We start from the raw sequence: 22,418 nt of genomic DNA, 5'->3' as shown, positions 1-22,418 counted from the left end.
CGGTTTGGGTTTAGAGTTTAGGATTTAGGTTTAAGATATAGGGTTTGGGTTTAGGGTTTAGAATTTAAGGTTTAGGGTTTAGATTTAAAGTTTATAGTTTAGAATTTAAGATTTAGGGTTTAGTTAGTGGCGTTAGCGTTATTAAAATGAGCGTCATTATATTTTTCAATTATTTTAGAGTTGAAAAAAAAAATGTATTTTATTACTAATCTATATGGCATTTTGATTGGTAATAAACAGGGGAATAGAAGTGTACTATTTTTTCATATAGATCAGATACTGTCAGATGGAAATGTTCCTTAGAGAAACGTCTTTTCTGATCAGAACTTAGTCTAGTAATATGGTTAACTGACAAAAAAATACAAACTACATCTAATCTATTAAAAGAGGAGTACAAAAATAGATTATCCCTTAGTTTTCCACTATATTTACAATAGCATGCCACTGAAGTTATTAATTAACCTATTTTTTAGGATTTTTGTCTTTTCTCTTCAATTAATGTATTTCCAAAATCAAATTCTAACTAAAAAATCATGGCAACATTTATATATAAACCTAAATTTTAATATTAATTGTCTTTTTTTTTTATTATACATTATTATTATAGATATGTGTGTTTGAAAATAATTAATTCCATATATACATTTCATAATTACATACATTATACGGTAATTATTTTACTAATTCCACATATACATAGTAAATAGTATACAAAAATTTTATTATACATAATCATAAAATTGTGATCCATAAAAATAGTTTATGCAACAATTTTATTATATATAATCATAAAATTTTGATCCATAAAAAATAAAAATACATTTATGTGACTTTACAGGTCATATTCTAAATAAATAGATGATATAACTAAGGGTTTACATGATAAAATAAAACTACTCAATATAAACTATAGAATTATTGTGTTTAGAAATGTCATATTAAAAATAAATTAAACGGGTAACTTTTAAAATATATATTATCACTTATACAAATAAATATTTATTTATAAAAAAAACTAACACCTGCGCGGGTGCGCGGGTCAAGCTCTAGTTATTCCTTAATATCAACAACTCTTTCGATCAGCATGGTCCTTTTCGATGATTCTTGGGATTATGTTAAGGCCGCCCTAATATATATTTATTTTCTCTGCCGCTTCGCTGTTTCATTTCACGATATATATATGGTAGAGCCGAGGTCTTTCATATGGCTAGGTGTCTCTAGCTAGGTCTTAATATAAATTTTAACATCTCTCTTCTTCGACCAGCCAATTAAACGATCATGATATCAGATTCTATTCCTATTGAGCTCAGCCGCGTCTCTTATTCGCCATCGAAGAGCACGGTATGTGGAGCATATTCTCTTTGCCTCAGAATCTGAGTCCATAGAGAAGCCTTCATCGTCTCAAGTAGTAACCCCCAAATTTCATATGAAGTTCCCTCCAGAGGGTATGCCTATCTATCATCTTGATGACCGACAATTTGCATATGGCTATGCCTCTGGTTTGATCTATTTCTATGGTATGTGGACCAAAATGATGGCTGAAGATGGAGTTCCTGTGATACGTAACCCAAAAACGGGACGGTATGAGACCTTACCTTATATCTATAGGTACAGAACAACCTAACTCTAAAAAGGTGTTAGCTATGGTACTTTCATCCCATATCGTCCAAGTAATTTATATGCCAGTTCCACAAGATGTGCTACGGGCATCATCACAACAGCAGGTATCTTTATACTTGGCCTGCAAAATTATAATTAGTATTTATCTGAGACGAGGTAAAAAAAGGTTACCAATAGTATACTTCCAAATGTGTTTTTATATGTACTTGTTAATCTCTTTGGTAAGAGTTTTTTTTAATAATCTACCAAAATAAATTTCGGAGAAAACAAAGATTCAAATTAAGAAACCAACTTCTATTAAGTTATCAATATGCATAAAAAATATATGAACTCAGTTTTCATGGGGAACAAATGAAATATCTAACTATGACTAACCAGGGGAATAACATTTTTGTAGCTTGTTTTAAAGAAAACGTACCTCTCATAGCCAACTCCTTCTAGAAGCAGTGACATAAACTCCCAAAACTTAATTGGCTCCATGATGGTAATGAAGTATGCCTCCAAAGCCATGTCATCTCAATTAAGTTACATCATAGCCGAGTCCTTTTTGTAGCTTTGTTGCAAAGTCCTAAGTTCTAGAAACGACCTTGCAAGTGCACCAGGGGAGGATCAGACACAGGTTATCATGTTTTTGTAAGAGAAAGTTGCCGGTTTGGGATGTGTTGGATGTGATTCAACATTTAGAATCTTTGTAAGTGGACTGAAGCATGCATTTGACAAGAAGAAGTCGCGAAACTACTAGCAAGTGGTGGAAACATTCCGGCTGGGAAAGAAGGTTTGAAAGAAAGGAGGTTTAATATACTCAGATGAGTCACGTGAGGAGAGTTAAGTAAAACGACGTCACCGGCTTGGACTTCGTCTCTCTCGTTACCAAAACCAGAAGAGATGTACTCATTAGTTAACACGGCTAAAACTGGGTTATATCGTGTGTGTTCTTTGGTTCAAGCTCAAGAAGAGGTTCTTGAAGACTATCAATGGCGATCAAAAGGGACTTTGATTCTCAGCAAGATGGAATCAATCTTTATGTTTACTTAACTGCTCACTTACTTAATCAAACAACATGATATATGGAACCGTTCTTGTCCAATCCCAGGGGTAAACATCTGACTCTATAAGCTCTTGAGTCTGTGGTTCTGGCCAAGTTCATGTAACGACCCGATCCCGGTTTTGGAGTTTGTTAGCCAGCTAAGTCATATGCATTTCCCTGTAAGATAATTATTTGCCTATAAATACCCATCTTCGCATTGATTTCTCCTTTTGGCAACAAAAAAAAAATAAAAATCAGAAGTTAGAGAGAAGAAGAAATGAGAGAGAGAGAGAGAGACTGAGAGAAAGAAAGATAAAAACCAATGCATTTTGCCACCAGAGATCGCCGGAGCCACCACACGCCAGGACATCGTCAAGCTCGTCATCACCGTCAACCGCAGCTTAGAATCGCCGGAAACCGCCGCCTTTTAAGCTTTGTTTTCGTCCGTTCAGTAAATCAGCTATATCTCCATAACCGTTGAGAATCTCTCGCATGCAAGACCATCATCGTGTTCCTCTCGTCGAGACGAAGCCGTAGACACCGACCACGCCGCAATCGGAGTTCAGACGAAGCCGTACGCGCCTCGAAAAGTTACGCCGACTGCGCGCGTTTTGTCCACGCGCCGCCGCCGGATATCGCCTCCGCCGTCGTCCGCCACCGTCCTCCGCCGCATCTCCGCCGCTGCCAGAAGTTGCCTCCGCCGCAGCTCCGCCGCCGCCGGGAATCGCCTCCGCCGTTGCCGCCGGCGAACTTTCCGGTAAGACGCCGCCTCCCTCCGCCGTCGAGACCGGTGACCGACACCGGTGACTCGCCGGTGACTCGGTCAACTCGGCCGAGTCAACTCGGTTGACTCGGTAAACCGGTTGGTTGACTGGTTTGACCGGTTTAAATTAATTTCGATTCGGTTAAGGTAACTGGTCGGTTATGTCAAATCGATTTCTGGTCAAGGGTTGACCGGATTGACCTTTCACCAGCGGGTTGACTTTTCCGCAAACCTTGACCAGTTCCGTTTTTTACCGTTCGAAAGGCGTTCTGACTCAGAATTTCGATCTGATTTCAGATATGGAGTCTATTTGAGCAGCTGGAGTTCATAGATACCACTTTTCTATTGCTAAGGTGAGGGTCTATTCCCGAACTCCTCTTACACGGCTTAGGACCTCGAATAAGTATAATTTATTTCTAATGTGTTCCGTCTGCTTGAAATCGAGTATGTCATTGCTTGTTTAGTTATTAGGTTCTTTGCATAAACCGGAATTAGGGGGCTAGATGATTCAATATTGACTGCTTCACTTAAATGTAAAATCTTAGCTAGAATTGTTTGAGACGGATACAGAGACGGACTTCTGTATGCCGGATTGTATGAGAGGCTATGGCCAGTCAGTCGACCGGCTGGACCGTAGTCTGGTGTGGTCGATAAAGCGTCTGAGGGCGGTGACACCGAGCACTCTCTCGGAAGTGTTGTTTGGCCTGTTAGTGGGCGGCGAGTGTGCACCTCGTTAGGACCATTGTTTGTTGCTTGGGTACTTTAGGTACCGTGTTTGACATGCATTAGAATTAATTTATATTTATTCGGAGTGCTATGTCCGGGTCCATGGATTTCGGGGTAGCATCCCCCATACCTCATTGGGCGATTCACCTATCGCTCACCCCTCACTCTTCCCCTTTTCAGGTGAGACAAATAAGTATGTGATATTTGGACGGACTTGGTGCTACTGGACTTTTCTTTCGGATTTTATTTGGGCTTGGGTGAGCGTTATTGGGTTTATGGGCTTTTATATTATGGGATATTGTTGGTGGCCCATCGTCCTTAGTGAGAAGGAGACGGATGTCACATTGTTGTATGATGACGCGTCGGGGGTGACACGCTGTCCTCCAGATAGGAGGTGACGGGTGTCGCAATTTTGGTATCAGAGCGGGGTTCCATCCCGGTTCCGTCCGGGATGGCGGTCAGGGGATTCGGTTTTCAACGTTCTTTTTTGTTTAAAAAAAAATATATTTATTTATATATTTCGAAATTCTTTTAGCACCATTTTGTCCAGTAATTACTAACTCAATGTCTCTTTCTATGACGATGTGTAAAATCATCGTCATTCGTCCTTCGACTGTCAGAGTTCTCGCCAGATATTCAGCAGTTGGGTGATGTCCAAGTTCGTCAGTTTTCTCAGGAGTTATCAGTTTCTTCGGTCATGATTTCGAGGTTATCCAGGAGTGGATATGTGACGTTTCTGCCACCAGCCCACTTCAAGCAATCGTTCCACGAGTTTTGTTACTGGAGATTATGTGATGTGAGGTATGAGCCATTGGTTGGCATGTGTACGAGTATATTATCTATTTTGGAGGTATATTTGTCTTGTGAACTCGTGGAGATCGCTTTTGAATTGGGATGCGGCAGCTTGCGTTGTGTGGATGTTGGAGTGTTACACTTGGTATGTTGCCAATTGTGGTAGTGTTGATCGTTCAGAGATGTGCCGGTTCGGATAGCTGACATATGACACTGGGAGCTATTTATATTCATGGTGTCGCACCAGTTATGCTTGGTGGAGTCGAGTTATCTGGAGCCCCTCAGAGAGATGGAGCAGAGTTTTATGATGTTATTGTTTTTTTTTTTTTGGGATGGATTGGTTGTCACGACATCGAGTAGTGTTGGATTGCCTGCACGAGTTTATATTGCTGGAGCAGATGGAATTTTTATTGCATGCATGCTACATACTGAGGAGTTATGGAATATAAGAACAAAGAAATTTTCGGCAACCATTTCGATGGTTAAGAATTATGGACAGCATGAGCTGCAGGATCTTCCGATTATTGCAGAGTATGAGGTTATATTTGTGACCTTTGGAACGGTCACTACAAGACACATGAGACGCTCTTGCGAATTGTTTGGAGCAAACATCAATGGTTTCACGAGTTTCTTATCATCTATCACGAGCAGGGATGACCGAGTTGAGAAAGCAATTGGAGGAACTCTTTGATAAGGGATTTATCAGATTGCTTACATCACCATGGAGAGCATCATTGTTGTTGTAAAGAAGAAAGGTGGGAGTTTCAGATTTGTGTATCGACTACATAGACTTGAACATGGTAACCATCGTATTGATGAGTAGTTATATGAGATTAATGGAGGTTCATCGTTCTCGAAGTTTGTCTTGGCATCAGGATACCATCAGTTTGCTATAGCTGAGGAGTATGTATGGAATGCAGATTTCCATTATGGATATTTTGAGCTCGTAGTGATACCATTTGGATCGACAAAGGGCACCGTTACATTCATGAAGATATGAATGACGTTTTCGTGAACATTTGGATAGGTGTGTGATTGTATTCATCAACGACATCCTGATTTATTTTGGAGTATAGAGGAGATTTGTGAGCATTTAGCAGATTGTGTTGGATAAGCTTGAAGAGCATCAGCTGTTCGCTAAGTTGAGGAAGTGTAGCTTCTGATAGAGGAATGTTAGATTTTTGGGTAACATGGTTTTGGAAGCAAAATTTTGATAGATCCAAAGAAGATTAATACCGTTCCGGGAAGGTCGAAACTTAAGAGCACTACAGAGATCTACCGTTCTTTTTGGGTTAACAGTGTACTACTAGAAGTTCATCAAGGGTTTCAACGTTATAGTAATGTTGAAGATACAGTCTACATGTAAAGACGTTAAGTGTGGTTGGATAGATTTTTGTTTGAGGAGTTCACTGAATAGAAGCACAACTAATGAAGACACCAATTTTGGTTCTGCAGAGGCTGAGGCTTACTCTGATGTGTCAGATACTGGCTTGGATTTAAATTGAGGTAAGAAGATTAAGTCATTCATATGCATCACGCCAGAGAGGTTGTAGTGGTAATTACGTTATAGTTTTGGAGATCGTAATTGTACGAGAAGGAAGTCCAGATTCTATGGGATCATTAGAGTCTGACATTTATCTACACATTAAAAATTGCAATTTGGCAGTGCAGTCGGAATGAGTTTGTAGCAGGCTACAGTTTGGATATCGCATGCCATCTGGTAAGGACAACCAGGTGACAAATGTCTTGGGTAGGCATATGAGCGACGTATTTGGAACAAAGGAAGGTCAGGAGTTTACTGGGACAGTTGCTAGTCTCAAATTGTGTGTCGTATTGTCAAGGGAAAGACATATTGCCTTGAGGATTGGAGCATGCAGTTTTGCTATGGAGGATACACCATGCGCAGGTTAGCGTTATGGTTTTCGTTGAATAGATCGAGATTGAGAATATTGGAGATCATACAGCTTTGAGCAGGACGTACCTATATCGAAACCGAGTTTGTGTGTTGGACGATAAGCTGTTAAGAAAAGGGATCTTACAGCAAACACATCACTTATGTTACTCTACCCATCGGAAATATTAAGGAGTTCAAAGATATTAAGCGTTACTATCATTGACCTATTATGAAAAGATTGTAGCCACATTGCGTCGCAAGGATATATAAGTCAGATAGTTTTCCATGAGGATTATATACGGTTCAGGTTATTGTTGAGCATGCTTTTGACAGAGTGGAATGAGACATGGTGATTATGAATATCGTTACTGGATTTTTAAATCACCGTATGTGGAAAGGATGCCATATGGGTAGTCATGGATAGACTTACCGAGTCAATCCATCTCCTAAATAATTTAGAAGGCAGAGAGAGCTGATCAGTTGGTGCAGATTTTCATCAACATGATTTTGAGGTTGCATGAAGCTCTTGTCAACATTGTATCGGATTGGGATTCAAAGTTCACCTCTACATTTTGGATTCATTCAGAAGGCGTTTGGGACAAGCGTTCACAGGAATACAACTTATTATCAACATACAAATGGTCAGAGGACTACTCAGAACTTAAAGGATATATTCAGGGATTGCGTCTTCCAATGGGATGGAAGTTCAGAAAGCATCGACCTCTAATAGAGTTTACCTATATCGACAATTATCATTCAAGCATTGAGATGGACAGTACGAGGCTGCTTATGGTAGGCTTTATCGTATACCACTTTGTTGGACCAAAGTGGGGGAGCGACATGAGTTAAAATTATTAATGGTTCAAGAGATGGAAGAGCAAATGGACATGCTCAAAGATTGGCTTTGGGAAACCAATAGCCGTCAGAAGATTTATGCAGCTAAGCGCCATAAGGATTTGGAGTTACATATGAGTTATCTAGTACACATGAAAATAAGGACATTTCAAGAGGGACCTAAAACTCAGAAGCTAAAGGAACCAAGGTACATGGGATTGTATCCTTCGAAGGAGCGGATTAGAGCAGTTGCTTGCAGCTGTTTTATTAGCAGTGTATCAGATTTTTACAACGTGGTTCATGTGTCAGCATTGAGAAAAGTTGAAAGAAGACCAGAATTATTTTGCAGCAAACGCCAAATCACCGCAAGAAGATTGTACTCGCCTTGTCAGCTAGTGTAGAATTCAGATCATCAAGCGAAAGCAGTTTAGAGAAAATCGACTGTGTTTGTCAGAGTATGTTGAGAGTGAGATGAGACCTGAAAAACCGAGCATATTGATTATTCAAGTTCGTTTCAATGATGTTGGGGAATTAACGGACGACTCGAATTCGGGGACGAATTCTTTGTAGTGGGGGAGAATTGTAACGACCCGATCCCGGTTTTGGAGTTTGTTAGCCAGCTAAGTCATATGCATTTCCCTGTAAGATAATTATTTGCCTATAAATACCCATCTTCGCATTGATTTCTCCTTTTGGCAACAAAAAAAAAATAAAAATCAGAAGTTAGAGAGAAGAAGAAATGAGAGAGAGAGAGAGAGAGAGACTGAGAGAAAGAAAGATAAAAACCAATGCATTTTGCCACCAGAGATCGCCGGAGCCACCACACGCCAGGACATCGTCAAGCTCGTCATCACCGTCAACCGCAGCTTAGAATCGCCGGAAACCGCCGCCTTTTAAGCTTTGTTTTCGTCCGTTCAGTAAATCAGCTATATCTCCATAACCGTTGAGAATCTCTCGCATGCAAGACCATCATCGTGTTCCTCTCGTCGAGACGAAGCCGTAGACACCGACCACGCCGCAATCGGAGTTCAGACGAAGCCGTACGCGCCTCCAAAAGTTACGCCGACTGCGCGCGTTTTGTCCACGCGCCGCCGCCGGATAACGCCTCCGCCGTCGTCCGCCACCGTCCTCCGCCGCATCTCCGCCGCTGCCAGAAGTCGCCTCCGCCGCAGCTCCGCCGCCGCCGGGAATCGCCTCCGCCGTTGCCGCCGGCGAATTTTCCGGTAAGACGCCGCCTCCCTCCGCCGTCGAGACCGGTGACCGACACCGGTGACTCGCCGGTGACTCGGTCAACTCGGCCGAGTCAACTCGGTTGACTCGGTAAACCGGTTGGTTGACTGGTTTGACCGGTTTAAATTAATTTCGATTCGGTTAAGGTAACTGGTCGGTTATGTCAAATCGATTTCTGGTCAAGGGTTGACCGGATTGACCTTTCACCAGCGGGTTGACTTTTCCGCAAACCTTGACCAGTTCCGTTTTTGACCGTTCGAAAGGCGTTCTGACTCAGAATTTCGATCTGATTTCAGATATGGAGTCTATTTGAGCAGCTGGAGTTCATAGATACCACTTTTCTATTGCTAAGGTGAGGGTCTATTCCCGAACTCCTCTTACACGGCTTAGGACCTCGAATAAGTATAATTTATTTCTAATGTGTTCCGTCTGCTTGAAATCGAGTATGTCATTGCTTGTTTAGTTATTAGGTTCTTTGCATAAACCGGAACTAGGGGGCTAGATGATTCAATATTGACTGCTTCACTTAAATGTAAAATCTTAGCTAGAATTGTTTGAGACGGATACAGAGACGGACTTCTGTATGCCGGATTGTATGAGAGGCTATGGCCAGTCAGTCGACCGGCTGGACCGTAGTCTGGTGTGGTCGATAAAGCGTCTGAGGGCGGTGACACCGAGCACTCTCTCGGAAGTGTTGTTTGGCCTGTTAGTGGGCGGCGAGTGTGCACCTCGTTAGGACCATTGTTTGTTGCTTGGGTACTTTAGGTACCGTGTTTGACATGCATTAGAATTAATTTATATTTATTCGGAGTGCTATGTCCGGGTCCATGGATTTCGGGGTAGCATCCCCCATACCTCATTGGGCGATTCACCTATCGCTCACCCCTCACTCTTCCCCTTTTCAGGTGAGACAAATAAGTATGTGATATTTGGACGGACTTGGTGCTACTGGACTTTTCTTTCGGATTTTATTTGGGCTTGGGTGAGCGTTATTGGGTTTATGGGCTTTTATATTATGGGATATTGTTGGTGGCCCATCGTCCTTAGTGAGAAGGAGACGGATGTCACATTGTTGTATGATGACGCGTCGGGGGTGACACGCTGTCCTCCAGATAGGAGGTGACGGGTGTCGCAGTTCAAGTCTTTATAACATGAGCCGGTGTGGAAGAAGGAAAGGCCTCCAAGCTTAAAAGGAGACAACGAGCTTAGAGCGCACAGGATTTACCCGTTTGGCCTCACGCAGAGACAAGCTTTGTACAAGTACTAATATTCAACACAACCCTTGTGCTAAATTTGAGTTTGTCTTCGTGTAGTTTCATTCCTAAACGCATAACTGACAGAAACTGTACGCAGCTTTACGCAGTAATGAAGACGAATCCATCAGATTACTAAAAGCAAAGCTGAAATTCCGTGTTGAAGAAGAAACAAAAGGAAATTTATGAGAAACGACCACGTTGGGAGTGATCTGTACGTTGTTTATAAATCACCAAAGCCCACATCGGAAGAAACAAAATTTTCCTTGCTGTATATATAAGCTTAGCTCACACTAAGAGTACGTCGAGCTTAGTAACGTGGGCTTGTGATCCTAGTGGAGACAATAAGTTGATGGAACTTTGGACCAGTTTCTATGAAGCGTACCGGTCTCTTGACCCGGGTGTGTGCGGGGTTATATATACTGAGCTCTTGCCCTCTTCTAATACGAGTGTGCATGCCAGTGTCTTCTTCGCGTACAACTTCAATCTAGCTGGTTTCATTGGACCATCATCTTTTAAAAATGCTTTTGTATCACCTGCATGGTTCCGTAATATTCAAGATACATGTTCTAAGGGGTGGGCAACAAAACCAAACCGACCCAACCGAACTCAAACCTATCCAAACCAAAGTATACGTCTAAACCATTTGGTTCAAAATTTTATCAACCCAAATGGTTCAGTTTGGTTTGGTTTTAAACCGAACCAAATAAAAAAACCGAAGTATTTTTTAATTAGATTGAATATATTAATAATATTAAAATTTAATATATTTAACCATTAACGTAAACAAGTAAACATAATTTTATACATTTTATTTTTAAATAAATAGAATAAATACAACTAAAAATATGAATCTTATACATTAACATCAAAACCAAAAATTACCTATGATATTTATACTAAGTTTGAAGATAATAATATAATATTATTGAATTATATATTATATATCTTAATGTAATGTCTGACTTTACATTTAAATATGAAGAAAATATTGATTTAGTGTCCAAATATGATTTGTTTATATTCCTATAAATTATATTTTTGTAACTGATCGCGAAAAAAACTAAAAAATCAACCCGATCGAATAAACAAACACAAACAAAATCATATTAAACCAAACCGAACTAAAACCAAACCTTACACAAACCAATTTCTTTTTGTAGCTTGTTGCAAAGTCGTAAGTTCAAGAAACGACCTTGCAAGTGCATCAGGGAGGATCAGACACAGTTTATCATGTTTTTGTAAAATAAAGAGGCCGGTTTGAGATATGTTGGATGTGATTCAATATTGAGAATCTTTTGGAAGTGGACTGAAGAATGCTCTTGACAAGAAGAAGTCAAGAGACTACTAGCTAAAGTGGTGGAAACATTCTGGGTGGAAAAGAAGGTTTCAAAAGAAAGGAGGTGTGAGGAGAGTCAGGTAAAACGACGTCACCGGCTTGGACTTCGTCTCACTCGTTAACAAAACCAGAAGAGAGAGAACGAGGGATCAATCAAGCTGGTATATATTCTGGGTAGCCCGATCCCAAATTGGCTGCGCCATTGTCTTCTTTCGCATGAAGAAGAGGGATCAATCAAGCTGGTTTCAACTGGACCATCATCTTTTAAAATTGATTTTGTTATGTTACCTGGGGGTGTCAATTCGGGCTGGTCCGGTCAGGTCTAAACCCGCTAAGCCCGTAAATATTTGAGTCCAGTCCGGTCCGGAAATATTTTAGACCTAGAATTCGAAGTTCAGCCCAGTATTTATAGGACTCTAAGGCTTTTTGGGTTTTTTTGGATTTTTTCTAAAAATAATTTGTCATTATCATTTCTATCGTTTTAATACATGTAAATTTTTCATTAAAAAAGACATTTTAAAATTTGTTTATTTAAAATATAAAGTGAATTTAAACTTTTATTCTTTGTCAAAAATATTTTACTTTTTGTATGCTTTAAAAACATATTATATATAGAACAAGACTTGGATGAACCTTTAAATTCACATGTCCACTTATTACCAATCAAAACGCCACCTAAATTAATAATAAAATAGATTAATTTTATTTAAAAATATCTAAAATAATTGAAAAAAATAATAACGCCAATTTTAATGATGCTAACGCCACTAACTAAACTCTAAACCCTAAACCCAAATTCTAAACCCTAAACTCTAAACCCAAACTGTAAACCCTAAACTCAAACCCTATATCCTAAACTCAAATCCTAAACCCTAAACCCAAACCTTAAACCCTAAACTCAAACTCTATATCCTAAAGCCAGATCATAGACTCTAAACTTAAATCATATATCCAAACCTAATCCCTACACCCTAAACTCAAATCGTAAACCCTGAACCCAAATCTTATATCCTAAAAATTTGGGTTAATGTTGACGTTTTTTCTTTAGGGTTTAAGATTTGAGTTTAGAGTCGAGGTTTGGATTTAGAATCTAGGGTTTGAGTTTAAGGTCTAGGGTTTGGGTTTAGAGTTTACGGTTTGGGTTTAGAGTTTAGGATTTAGGTTTAAGATATAGGGTTTGGGTTTAGGGTTTAAAGTTTGGGTTTAGAATTTAAGGTTTAGGGTTTAGATTTAAAGTTTATAGTTTAGAATTTAAGATTTAGGGTTTAGTTAGTGGCGTTAGCGTTATTAAAATGAGTGTCATTATATTTTTCAATTATTTTAGAGTTGAAAAAAAAATAATGTATTTTATTACTAATCTATATGGCATTTTGATTGGTAATAAACAGGGGAATAGAAGTGCACTATTTTTTCATATAGATCAGATACTGTCAGATGGAAATGTTCCTTAGAGAAACGTCTTTTCTGATCAGAACTTAGTCTAGTAATATGGTTAACTGACAAAAAAATACAAACTACATTATTCCTTAATATCAACAAATCTTTCGATCAGCATGGTCCTTTTCGATGATTCTTGGGATTATGTTAAGGCCGCCCTAATATATATTTATTTTCTCTGCCGCTTCGCTGTTTCATTTGACGATATATATATATGGTAGAGCCGAGGTCTTTCATATGGCTAGGTGTCTCTAGCTAGGTCTTAATATAAATTTTAACATCTCTCTTCTTCGACCAGCCAATTAAACGATCATGATATCAGATTATATTCCTATTGAGCTCAGCCGCGTCTCTTATTCGCCATCGAAGAGCACGGTATGTGGAGCATATTCTCTTTGCCTCAGCATCTGAGTCCATAGAGAAGCCTTCATCGTCTCAAGTAGTAACCCCCAAATTTCATATGAAGTTCCCTCCAGAGGGTATGCCTATCTATCATCTTGATGACCGCCAATTTGCATATGGCTATGCCTCTGGTTTGATCTATTTCTATGGTATGTGGACCAAAATGATGGCTGAAGATGGAGTTCCTGTGATACGTAACCCAAAAACGGGACGGTATGAGACCTTACCTTATATCTATAGGTACAGAACAACCTAACTCTAAAAAGGTGTTAGCTATGGTACTTTCATCCCATATCGTCCAAGTAATTTATATGCCAGTTCCACAAGATGTGCTACGGGCATCATCACAACAGCAGGTATCTTTATACTTGGCCTGCAAAATTATAATTAGTATTTATCTGAGACGAGGTAAAAAAAGGTTACCAATAGTATACTTCCAAATGTGTTTTTATATGTACTTGTTAATCTCTTTGGTAAGAGTTTTTTTTTATAATCTACCAAAATAAATTTCGGAGAAAACAAAGATTCAAATTAAGAAACCAACTTCTATTAAGTTATCAATATGCATAAAAAATATATGAACTGAGTTTTCATGGGGAACAAATGAAATATCTAACTATGACTAACCAGGGGAATAACATTTTTGTAGCTTGTTTTAAAGAAAACGTACCTCTCATAGCCAACTCCTTCTAGAAGCAGTGACATAAACTCCCAAAACTTAATTGGCTCCATGATGGTAATGAAGTATGCCTCCAAAGCCATGTCATCTCAATTAAGTTACATCATAGCCGAGTCCTTTTTGTAGCTTTGTTGCAAAGTCCTAAGTTCTAGAAACGACCTTGCAAGTGCACCAGGGGAGGATCAGACACAGGTTATCATGTTTTTGTAAGAGAAAGTTGCCGGTTTGGGATGTGTTGGATGTGATTCAACATTTAGAATCTTTGTAAGTGGACTGAAGCATGCATTTGACAAGAAGAAGTCGCGAAACTACTAGCAAGTGGTGGAAACATTCCGGCTGGGAAAGAAGGTTTGAAAGAAAGGAGGTTTAATATACTCAGATGAGTCACGTGAGGACTGAGGAGAGTTAAGTAAAACGACGTCACCGGCTTGGACTTCGTCTCTCTCGTTACCAAAACCAGAAGAGATGTACTCATTAGTTAACACGGCTAAAACTGGGTTATATCGTGTGTGTTCTTTGGTTCAAGCTCAAGAAGAGGTTCTTGAAGACTATCAATGGCGATCAAAAGGGACTTTGATTCTCAGCAAGATGGAATCAATCTTTATGTTTACTTAACTGCTCACTTACTTAATCAAACAACATGATATATGGAACCGTTCTTGTCCAATCCCAGGGGTAAACATCTGACTCTATAAGCTCTTGAGTCTGTGGTTCTGGCCAAGTTCAAGTCTTTATAACATGAGCCGGTGTGGAAGAAGGAAAGGCCTCCAAGCTTAAAAGGAGACAACGAGCTTAGAGCGCACAGGATTTACCCGTTTGGCCTCACGCAGAGACAAGCTTTGTACAAGTACTCACATTCAACACAACCCTTGTGCTAAATTCGAGTTTGTCTTCGTGTAGTTTCATTCCTAAACGCATAACTGACGGAAACTGTACGCAGCTTTACGCAGTAAGTGAAGACGAATCCATCAGGTTACTAAAAAGCAAAGCTGAAATTCCGTGTTGAAGAAGAAACAAATGGAAATTTATGAGAAACGACGTCGTTGGGAGTGATATGTTGTTTATAAATCACCAAAGCCCACATCGGAAGAAACAAAATTTTCCTTGCTGTATATATAAGTTTAGCTCACACTAAGAGTACGTCGAGCTTAGTAACGTGGGCTTGTGATCCTAGTGGAGACAATAAGTTGATGGAACTTTGGACCAGTTTCTATGAAGCGATCCGGTCTTTTGACCCGGGTGTGTGCGGGGTTATATATACTTAGCTCTTGCCCTCTTCTAATACGAGTGTGCATGTCAGTGTCTTCTTCGCGTACAACTTCAATCTAGCTGGTTTCATTGGACCATCATCTTTTAAAAATGCTTTTGTATCACCTGCATGGTTCCGTAATATTCAAGATACATGTTCTAAGGGGTGGGCAACAAAACCAACCCGACCCAACCGAACTCAAACCTACCCAAACCAAAGTATACGTCTAAACCATTTGGTTCAAGATTTTATCAATCCAAATGGTTCAGTTTGGTTTGGTTTTAAACCGAACCAGTATTTTTTAATTATTATAAATATATTAATAATATTAAAATTAAAATATTTAACCATTAACCTAAACAAGTAAACATAATTTTACATTTTATTTTTAAATAAATACAACTAAAAATATGAATCTTATACATTAACATCAAAACCAAAAATTACCTATAATATTTATATTAATTTTGAAGATAGTAATATAATATTATTGAATTATATATTATATATTTAATGTAATGTTTGACTTTACATTTAAATATGAAGAAAATATTGATTTAGTGTCCAAATATGATTTGTTTATATTCCTATAAATTATATTTTTGAAACTGATCGCGAAAAAAAACTAAAAAATCAACCCGATCGAATAAACAAACACAAACAAAATCATATTAAACCAAACCGAACTAAAACCAAACCTAACAACACAGACCACTTTCTTTTTGTAGCTTGTTGCAAAGTCCTAAGTTCAAGAAACGACCTTGCAAGTGCATCAGGGAGGAGACACAGTTTATCATGTTTTTGTAAAATAAAGAGGCCGGTTTGAGATATGTTGGATGTGATTCAATATTGAGAATCTTTTGGAAGTGGACTGACGAAGTCACGAGACTACTAGCTAAAGTGGTGGAAACATTCTTGGTGGAAAAGAGGGTTTCAAAAGAAAGGAGGTGTGAGGAGAGTCAGGTAAAACGACGTCACCGGCTTGGACTTCGTCTCACTCGTTAACAAAACCAGAAGAGAGAGAACGAGAGCCGTCTATGTCGATGAGTTCTTGAGCAATTAAAAAACAGAGATTGAGAGGTTAGAGAGTATAGAAGATGTTCTTCTAAACCGATTGAGCTGTAATCGGTGGTGAGCGAAAGTCTTTGTACAACCACTCCCAAGGTGATTTCCGTTTATCTATGGAACGTACTAACCGGATGCACCCATTAGTTAACACGGCCAACTGGGTTATATTATATCGTGTGTGTTATTTGATTCAAGCTCAAGAAGAGAGGTTCTTGAAAACTATCAGTGGCGATCAAAAGGGACTTTAAAAGGAGACAAGGAGCTTAGAGTACACAGGATTTACCCGCTTGACCTCACGTAGAGACAAGCTTTGTACAAGTTCAAATTTGAGGGAAACTCGAGTCTAAGTACTCACATTCAACACAATCGGTGTGCTAAATTCGAGGTTGTCTTCGTGTAGTTTCATTTCAAACGCATCTGACAGAAATTACAAAGCAGGCAGTAATGAGAACGAATTCATCAGGTAATCAAAGCAAAATAAAAAAATTGCGTACTGGAGAAGAAACAAAATATATTTTAGGAGAAAGGACGCCGTCGAGAGAGTGATAATGTGAGAAATGTTTTTAGCCACCAAAGCCCACATCAGTAGAAAGAAAGAAAAATTCCTTGTTGTATATATAAGTTTTGCTCACAAGCCGACCTGGGCTTGTGATCCGAATGGAGACAATAAGTTGTACCAATTTATTTGGACCCCATAGTATGTGAGGTTATATATTCTGGGTAGCCCGATCCCAAATTGGCTGCGCCATTGTCTTCTTTCTCATGAAGAAGAGGGATCAATCAAGCTGGTTTCAACTGGACCATCATCTTTTAAAATTGATTTTGTTATGTTACCTGGGGGTGTCAATTCGGGCTGGTCCGGTCAGGTCTAAACCCAATAAGCCCGTAAATATTTGAGTCCAGTCCAGTCCGGTCTGGAAATATTTTAGACCTAGAATTCGAAGTTCAGCCTGGTCTTTATAGGACTCTAAGGCTTTTTGGGCTTTTTTGGGTTTTTCTAAAAATAATTTGTCATTATCATTTATATCGTTTTAATACATGTAAATTTTCATTAAAAAAAGACATTTTAAAATTTGTTTATTTTAAAGTATAAAATGAGTTTAAACTTTTCTTCTTTGTCAAAAATATTTTACTTTTTGTATGCTTTAAAAATATATTATAAATAGAACAAGACTTAGGTTTACCCCTAGGGTGAATCTTTAAACTCACATGTCCACTTATTACCAATTAAAATGCCACCTAGATTAATAATAAAATAGATTCATTTTATTTAAAAAAATCTGAAATAATTGAAAAAAATAATAACACCAATTTTAATGATGCTAACGCCACTAACAAAACTCTAAACTTTAAATCTATACCCTAAACCCTAAACCCAAATCCTAAACCCTAAACTTTAAACCCAAAATGTAAACCCGAAACCCAAACCCTATATCCTAAACCCAAATCCTAAACCCTAAACCCAAACCTTAAACCCTAAACTCAAACCCTATAACCTAAACCCAGATCATAGACTCTAAACTCAAACTATATATCCAAACCTAGTCCCTACACCATAAACTTAAATCGTAAACCCTGAACCTAAATTCTATATCCTAAAGATTTGAGTTAATGTTGATGTTTTTTATTTAGGGTTTAAGATTTGGGTTTAGAATCGAGGTTTGGATTTAAAATATAGGGTTTGAGCTTAAGGTCTAGGGTTTGGGTTTAGAGTTTATGGTTTGGGTTTAAGATATAGGGTTTGGCTTTAGGGTTTAGAGTTTGGGTTTAGAATTTAGGGTTTATGGTTTAGATTTAAGGTTTATAATTTAGAATTTAAGATTTAAGGTTTAGTTAGTGGCGTTAGCGTTATTAAAATGAGCGTTATTTTTTTTTTTACTTATTTTAGGGATTTTAAAAAAAAAATGTATTTTATTATTAATCTATGTGACATTTTGATTGGTAATAAAAAGAGGAATAGAAGTGTACTATTTTTTTCATATAGATCAGATACTGTCAGATGGAAATGTTCCTTAGAGAAACGTCTTTTCTAATGAGAACTTAGTCTAGTAATATGGCTAACTGACAAAAAAATACAAACTACATTATTCCTTAATATCAACAACTCTTTCGATCAGCATGGTTCTTTTCGATGATTGTTGGGATTATGTTAAGGCCGCCCTAATATATATTTATTTTCTCTGCCGCTTTGCTGTTTCATTTCACGATATATATATGGTAGAGGTCTTTCATGTAAGCTCAGGGATCTGGAGCTTGATATGCTGGTGCATTGACACGAGAGAGTGTTGATTGACATGGTTCTTTGGAGTATGGCTCGGACATATTCAAAGAATGTTGAAGTTTGGCGTGTTGCTATTGTGTTACACATGGAGCCATACTCCAAAGAACCATGTCAATCAACACTCTCTCGTGTCAATGCACCAGCATATCAAGCTCCAGATCCCTGAGCTTACATTTCATATGGATAGGTGTCTCTAGGTCTTAATATAAATTTTAACATCTCTCTTCTTCGACCAGCCAACTAAACGATCAAGATATCAGATTCTATTCCTATTGAGCTCAGCCGCGTCTCTTATTCGCCATCGAAGAGCACGGTATGTGGAGCATATTCTCTTTGCCTCAGCATCTGAGTCCATACGAGAAGCCTTCATCGTCTCTAGTAGTAACCCCCAAATTTCATATGAAGTTCCCTCCAGAGGGTATGCCTATCTATCATCTTGATGACCGACAATTTGCATATGGCTATGCCTCTGGTTTGATCTATTTCTATGGTATGTGGACCAAAATGAAGGCTGAAGATGGAGTTCCCGTGATATGTAGCCCAAAAACGGGACGGTATGAGACCTTACCTTATATCTATAGGTACAGAACAACCTAACTCTAAAAAGGTGTTAGCTATGGTACTTTCATCCCATATCGTCCAAGTAATTTATATGCCAGTTCCACAAGATGTGCTACGGGCATCATCACAACAGCAGGTATATTTATACTTGGCCTGCAAAATTATAATATAGTATTTATCTGAGACGAGGTAAAAAGAGGTTACCAATAGAAAGAAACATCAATTCCAAATGTGTTTTTATATGTACTTGTTAATCTCTTTGGTAAGAGTTTGTTTTTATAATCTAGCAAAATAAATTTCGGAGAAAACAAAGATTCAAATTAAGAAACCAACTTCTATTAAGTTATCAATATGCATAAAAATATATGAACTGAGTTTTCATGGGGAACAAATGAAATATCTAACTATGACTAACCAGGGGAAGAACATTTTTGTAGCTTGTTTTAAAGAAAACGTACCTCTCATAGCCAAGTCCTACTAGAAGCAGTGACATAAACTCCAAAAACTTAATTGGCTCCATGATGGTAATGAAGTATGCCTCCAAAGCAATCTCATCTCAATTAAGTTACATCATAGCCGAGTCCTTTTTGTAGCTTGTTGCAAAGTCCTAAGTTCTAGAAACGACCTTGCAAGTGCACCAGGGGAGGATCAGACACAGTTTATCATGTTTTTGTAAGAGAAAGTTGCCGGTTTGGGATGTGTTGGATGTGATTCAACATTTAGAATCTTTGTAAGTGGACTGAAGCATGCATTTGACAAGAAGAAGTCGCGAAACTACTAGCAAGTGGTGGAAACATTCCGGCTGGGAAAGAAGGTTTGAAAGAAAGGAGGTTTAATATACTCAGATGAGTCACGTGAGGAGAGTTAAGTAAAACGACGTCACCGGCTTGGACTTCGTCTCTCTCGTTACCAAAACCAGAAGAGATGTACTCATTAGTTAACACGGCTAAAACTGGGTTATATCGTGTGTGTTCTTTGGTTCAAGCTCAAGAAGAGGTTCTTGAAGACTATCAATGGCGATCAAAAGGGACTTTGATTCTCAGCAAGATGGAATCAATCTTTATGTTTACTTAACTGCTCACTTACTTAATCAAACAACATGATATATGGAACCGTTCTTGTCCAATCCCAGGGGTAAACATCTGACTCTATAAGCTCTTGAGTCTGTGGTTCTGGCCAAGTTCAAGTCTTTATAACATGAGCCGGTGTGGAAGAAGGAAAGGCCTCCAAGCTTAAAAGGAGACAACGAGCTTAGAGCGCACAGGATTTACCCGTTTGGCCTCACGCAGAGACAAGCTTTGTACAAGTACTCACATTCAACACAACCCTTGTGCTGAATTCGAGTTTGTCCTCGTGTAGTTTCATTCCTAAACGCATAACTGACAGAAACTGTACGCAGCTTTACGCAGTAAGTGAAGACGAATCCATCAGGTTACTAAAAAGCAAAGCTGAAATTCCGTGTTGAAGAAGAAACAAAAGGAAATTTATGAGAAACGACGTCGTTGGGAGTGATATGTTGTTTATAAATCACCAAAGCCCACATCGGAAGAAACAGAATTTTCCTTGCTGTATATATAAGTTTAGCTCACACTAAGAGTACGTCGAGCTTAGTAACGTGGGCTTGTGATCCTAGTGGAGACAATAAGTTGATGGAACTTTGGACCAGTTTCTATGAAGCGATCCGGTCTCTTGACCCGGGTGTGTGCGGGGTTATATATACTGAGCTCTTGCCCTCTTCTAATACGAGTGTGCATGCCAGTGTCTTCTTCGCGAACAACTTCAATTTAGCTGGTTTCATTGGACCATCATCTTTTTGTAGCGTGGACAATAATTTAAAAACGAAAAATATATGTATATATAATATGATTTCATAAAAAAAGAAAGTTCACAAAATAATAATATTCCATTTAAAAGATATCTTTAAGTAACAAAAAATATATACTTTTGAAGTAATAAAATACTTTTTTAATCTACATCTTCTTAGATGAAAAAATATATTTGTATATAATGTGATTCATAAAAAAAAAAAGTTCACACAAATGATCTTGATATTACAAAAAGAAATATTTTTCTTTTAAAACATAACTTTACACAATACAAATATATATTTTCAAAGTAACTGAATTTTATATATATATCTATATATTTTCTTAGATGATTATACAAAATAATTAAGTAACATAAACATATATAGGTTTAATTGAAAAAACATATTTTATTATTATTGAAATGTTTTTTATGTTTTTTCATATATTTAGTTTACTATAATATCTTAAAATTATGGTAAAATAAATAAATTTTATTTTACTTATATAATTTATAAAATAAAATCACATTTTTACTGCATATTTTAAGAGATATTAAAAAACTAAAAATAAATTTTAGCAATAAACATATTAACAAATGAACATATTAGCACCTAATCCAACTTATATCTAAAATCATAGATGTAACTACAATAAGAATGTATAATTTATTAGCAACTAACCCAACTTATATATAAAATCATAGATGTAACTACAATAAGAATGTATAATTTATTTATTTTGTTTATATAATAATAATTTATTTATTTTGCTTATATAATAATAATTTATTTATTTTGTTTATTTTATAAATTTAAATTATATGATGACTTAAAACATATTAACAAATGATAAATAAAATATTAACTCACTGTTACAATTTAGATCTTTTGTAAAGTTTATATATATACATGAGACTTTAGAATATTATCATTATATTAATTTATGTAATTTGGAATCAGACATTTTAGTTTATTTTTTATTTCATTCTAATCACAATATATCTTAAATTATACCTAATCTTAATAAAATATACTTATGTATTTAAGACAACAACCAACCTAAAATTCAAATAAGAAAATTAATCAAAAATTAATATATTTACAAAAAATAAATTTTATAGTTGAATTCAAATAAATAGACAGAATCCAATATATCCAAATGACAACTAAATTGACTGTAAAAACAACAAAACCAATGAGATAAATATTTAATTAAAGTAATATGATATAATTAATATAAATTATACATGCAAATTATAAATTAATTTCAAATTTAAAATAAATATCAATTAATTATTATATTACATTTATTTTAAAAATATTTATGTCTGTGCATGAGCACGGAAAAATCACCTAGTATATTAATAGATTTCAGGTAGGATTTGTTATCAGCACCTGATCCGGAAAATTTGCAACCAAAATCGTTTAATGTTAATAAAATGGAAAATTCACAAAT

At 37.3% G+C, this 22,418-nt stretch overlaps 1 long non-coding RNA gene across 3 annotated transcripts; it reads left to right on the top strand.

The window, feature by feature from the left end:
• Positions 1–920: 920 nt before the first annotated feature.
• LOC103832921 lies at positions 921–20,970 on the top strand. Of its 3 annotated transcripts, XR_004450461.1 has the most exons (5): positions 921–3,404; positions 3,708–3,763; positions 4,317–8,879; positions 9,183–9,238; positions 9,792–15,350. It is a non-coding gene; the product is annotated as an uncharacterized LOC103832921 (long non-coding RNA). The 3 variants fall into 3 exon arrangements; XR_004450460.1 differs by lacking the exon at positions 921–3,404 and having other exon boundaries at positions 3,453–8,879; positions 9,792–10,146; positions 10,240–20,970; XR_004450459.1 differs by lacking the exon at positions 921–3,404 and having other exon boundaries at positions 3,444–8,879.
• The last annotated feature ends 1,448 nt before the right edge of the window (positions 20,971–22,418 follow it).

Source organism: Brassica rapa, chromosome A08 (assembly GCF_000309985.2).
Source record: "Brassica rapa cultivar Chiifu-401-42 chromosome A08, CAAS_Brap_v3.01, whole genome shotgun sequence".
NCBI classification, from domain to species: Eukaryota; Viridiplantae; Streptophyta; class Magnoliopsida; order Brassicales; family Brassicaceae; genus Brassica; species Brassica rapa.
Note: the sequence above shows the minus strand (reverse complement) of the source record. Positions and strands in the feature narration are given on the sequence as shown.